General features: G+C 29.9%; 1 long non-coding RNA gene across 1 annotated transcript; it reads right to left on the bottom strand.

Annotated features, from left to right (window-relative positions):
* Nucleotides 1-1943: 1943 nt before the first annotated feature.
* LOC106390826 lies at nucleotides 1944-4403 on the bottom strand. The gene is made up of 3 exons (XR_001278369.3): nucleotides 3163-4403; nucleotides 2870-2979; nucleotides 1944-2712 (listed from the first exon to the last, which is right to left on the bottom strand). It is a non-coding gene; the product is annotated as an uncharacterized LOC106390826 (long non-coding RNA).
* Nucleotides 4404-4854: the final 451 nt, after the last annotated feature.

Below are 4854 nucleotides of genomic sequence, written 5' to 3'. Positions count from 1 at the left end.
TATTTTTCATTAAATATTTTCAGTATCATATTATTTTCAAAATTCGTTTTCTCAACATCACTAATATTTTTAATTAAATATTTTCAGTATAATATTTATCATTAAATTTTAAAAGTAAAAATTACTTTTACAATTCTATATGGTCATGATTTAAAATGAAAAACAAATCTTATTTGGTTAAGATTAAAAGAGGAAAAAGTTATTTTTCATATTTCTTTTATTTAGGATTTAAGGAAAAAAAATTCATTTTCACATAATGATAGATTTTTATTAATACATACACAATATTTTTTTTTGTGCAAAATTCACAATCATATCGGGCGAAATATTTGAAATTATTTTTGGTATATAATTTTTTAACACAAAATTATCTATTAAAAAGAAAAGTAAGTTATTTATAAGAAATAAGTTACTTTAATTTTCTTAAAAAGGAAAATTTCAACTATAATTCGTTTTTGTTTTTTAAGATTTTTATACAACTAATATATTTTCAATAAAAAATCATGTTTAGTTAATTATATATTTTGTCTTATACTTACAAACATATATTCCTCATATTTACACATACTTATGTATGATAAAAACATCGTAATTAAAAAAACTTGTGTTAGCATCATAAGATGTAATAAGGATGATAAAAAAATTGAATTGTTTAAAGAAATTAAAAGAAAATACTCAGATAATATTTTTCTTGTCAATACTATTTTTGTGAAAATAATATGAGGAAGCTTAAACCTAAATATAGATGTGAAAATAATATTTATTTTGGTTTATATTTTTGTAGCATACATTTATCTGTTAAAAAGGAAAATTAGTTATTTATATGAAAATAATAAGAGTACTTTTAAATTTTTATTTTTTTAGGTTTTAAAAAAGGAATATCACTTATTTTATAGTTAGTTTTTCTATTTGATTTTTATTAAATAATTTCTTGTACTTGTAAGATTTTATAATTCATTTTTATTTAATTTTTTTCAAAAAAAATAATATTTTCTCTTATAATATCTTTCTTTAGTATCTTTAAAATGAAAAATATACAAAATATTTTAAAAAGAAAAAAAATACTTTCAAATGGCTTTTACAATTATTCTTTGTTTATAGAATTTTCAAAAATTATATTTACCATCAAATATTTTTAAAAGATTGTAAAAAGAGCCATACAAGTAAAAGGCTATGTAATAGTAATTTTTCTTTTCTTAACTCCTAAAAAGAATAATAAACTATATTTTTGTAATAATTTTCTTTTTCTAGTGTCCCAAAAAATGTAATAATAATTTTCTTTTCCTATTTTTTTTTTAAATTCTAATAAAAGAGAATTGTAACATATTTTTGACATATGTCACAATCTTAATAAATTAATTGACACATGTCGCAATCATATTAATTAGCATTTTTAAATTCTAATAAAAGAGAATTGTAACATATTTTTGACACATGTCACAATCTTAATAAATTAATTGACACATGTCGCAATCATATTAATTAGCAACTTCGAAGAACCAATCTTTATATAATAAGATATTTTTATTTAATTAAATTTTTTTTTATAATTGTGTATAATTAGTTTATACAACAAAATGATAAAATATATTGTTTATAATTTGATAATATGTATAGTGCACTTCTAAAATATTCATGTGTTGTTGTTCTTGAACATTACTAATATTTAATGATTATTTTTTAAAATTTAACTAATTTGTTATTAGGGCCTTAGACATGTAATAAATTTTGAAGTATTATTTCACATCTCATGGCCAAAATGAACATCGTCTATTTTGTAAGATTTAGTTAAAGACTTCTTAATTTGAAATAACAAATTATAAAAACATTTAAATATAAAAATGATTTCTAATATAGTTCGAATATAGTTTATTTTAATTTTTATATATTGGCATATTTGAGTATCTTAGCTTCTCTTCCGTTAAAGCAACATACATTCCATGTGTTATAAACTTTTAAATTAAGACTTCAATTACTTAGAAAACGTAGACCGTGAGCAATCAGGTACACCAATGCAAAACACCACATCGATATTGCAGCAGAAACAAACCAGTTTTCTTCAAAATTTGAACTTTAAAGAGTGATGAAACATGATGACTTTTAGAGACCCTTAGCCAAATAACCATGACTCTTGTATATCTCCAATCGATAAACATATACTGATGAAGAGACTCTCACCAAAGACCATCCTAAAACGATTCTTACGACCGGCACGTTAAGAACAAACTCGCTGATTTGAGAGTTCTTTTTTTTTCAGTCTTTATATCTTACCATTCTTCTTCTGATTATACCAGCGAGTTCACTTTTCCAGGATCCTAGAATGGTAAGATCTAGTTAATGATTCAACATACCAAATCAAAAATCCTCTGTTCCCATTGGATCTGACTTCGTGTATCTTCTGTCTCCAACGTTGGTGTCTTCTACCAAGAAGCACCATCATCTTCATTTTCCTTGTGTGATGATGCTGCAATTGCTGAGAATTTTTGCTTCTCTTTCAAATCTAGGAATCCTTGAGTTACTGAAACTATGACGGTTGCAATACACCAAGGATATCCTATGGTTCTTCTCAGCCTGCACTTCCTCTGTCTTTCTTCAATGAAATCAAAGAGCCAATGCCCCGTGAATCCTCTTATTGTGCCTTAAGATCGATTATTATGACAATAACTTGTGGGTCCTCTATCTTCTGCCTTGTTAATCATTCTAAGACCGATCCTACGAAAGGGGAGACAATGTTAGAGGTGAAGTGCATAAGATCAAAGTCTAATCTAGACATATAGTCAATCCACAAGCTAAAAACTTCAGCCATTGACAATCAAATAACTTTCGATGTGAAAATAGAACGTAGACATAAAAGAATAATGTTTCTAACCTATCCTTGACGCTTCTGCAAAGCTCCATTGATTCGAGCTTTGCAGCCCTATTTGCCATACATCCATCAGTGATTCTATATAGATACCCCATTGGTGTGCCTCCAATCATCTATGATCAAAATCAAAACTACAGAACTTTAACAATCTATTCATTAATCAGAAAATGACTAATCTTTCTATAAGAAAATTTGTGTTTTTGCCAAATAAAATCAAAGCCTTTGGATTAAGAAAACTACAATTGGATTCAGTAAAATCAAAACAGTAAAAAAGATGTGAAATCGAATTAACAAACCAATTCTAATTAGGTTATGGCGAAGAAAGAGTTTATTCAGCATAGAGAGAGGTTGATCCTCGAATCCAATCCTGTCGCCAAAAGGTCTGTTCAGTCAGGGATGGTGGCAACTGACCGTATCACGAGAGTGGAGATGGGAGCTGGCGAGCTAGAATATTATCGGAAGCATCCATCTCTATCAATTTTGTTCTTCCTTTTCACTGGACACGGTGGAATCTGGCTCCGACTTTTAAACCACGGCAATGTTTTTTTTTTTGTCAACTTTTTCATTTCCTTGAAATGAGCCCAATGGGCAATTACAGTGGTATCAAATACAATACAGCCCAACAAGGATATCACATTATATTGTTATACAGAAAAGTCATTAAAACGGTGGATGAAAAGTCAGATTGACCACGTATCAAGCTTCGGGGATGATAACACAACACGTGTTGCATACGTGTCCTTCATGCCGGGGTACTCTTCTCCGATCACCGCCAAAGCTTCTCCACCGTAGACTCCTCCGCAATCTCGTCTGTATCTTTGCGTCTTATCACCATGACGAAGCTTTAATCCTCGCCAATGGAGATAGCATCTTCAGTCTTTGATACCATCTGCAGTTACTCCTCCTCCTATAACAACCGTAGCTACCAAAAAATTCTTGCCATTCTCCAGATATGAATCACAATGACAAAGCTTCAGAAAAGTTGAAAAGACACTTTGTTGAAACGCTTCTCCTTATGAGAAGCTTCAACTCTACTGAATCTTCCAATTAATTCCCGAGCTTAATCAAACGACTCAAGAACCTACTTTGGTTAGATGCTCTGCCCATAAGCCAAATGGCTATTCACTTTTAAGGGGCAAAGATTGATTCTTTCCACAAGTAGTCTTGAGGATGACTAGAGAATACCAATCATCTCTTGATATCAAACGGGATTTCACATTAGAAACAAAAGAAAGAGACATGAGATTTTTAATCAACTATAATCGGAGATAAAAGGAATATTGATGAGAAACTGCTCCGATTCAGTTGAGATAGATACAAAACAAAAAACTCGTCATCGCGAAAAGAGAGATCCGCTAACGGAAACGAAATCGCCTAGCGAAGAGCTATTATACAAGAGAAAACAAAAAACAAAAGAGGTTGGTAACCGGCGGCACAAGGCCTCCGGCCACTGGAGATCAATTCTGATTTAGGAAATTTTTAGAGAGAAGTTAACCACGGCGATGTTTAGATGATAAAAGCCAAACATCACATTTAGTCTAATGATTAGGTTAAAGATATAATAAGAAGACAAAATTGCAATTAATGAATTCAGTAGCATTATATTGTAATTATTTATTGAAATTTGTACTGCTGTTTTAATAGTTTATGTTCTAAATCAATTGGTGGATGTCCATAACCAGCCCGGTCCATAACCGGTTCATATATTTAGAGAGGGACGGTTCAACCCTAGAGAGAGAGGCGACCGCGAGACTTGGAGAGGAGAGAGAGGCGGCTACAGCTTACCTATTTCCTAATTCTTTTATGTTTATGATTTGTAATCTTTCCTATTATTGTATTTTCATTTATTTCTCTTGTAACCCCTATATAAAGGGAACATTTATTCATTAATAATACACAGAAACTTACAGTTCTAAATCCTAAGTTTCAGAACACGTTATCAGCACGATAGCCTTTAACATCCTGAGCCTAAAACCAAATCGCTAAAA

Source organism: Brassica napus, chromosome C4 (assembly GCF_020379485.1).
Source record: "Brassica napus cultivar Da-Ae chromosome C4, Da-Ae, whole genome shotgun sequence".
Classification (NCBI taxonomy): domain Eukaryota; kingdom Viridiplantae; phylum Streptophyta; class Magnoliopsida; order Brassicales; family Brassicaceae; genus Brassica; species Brassica napus.
This window is presented reverse-complemented; position numbering and strand designations above follow the sequence as displayed.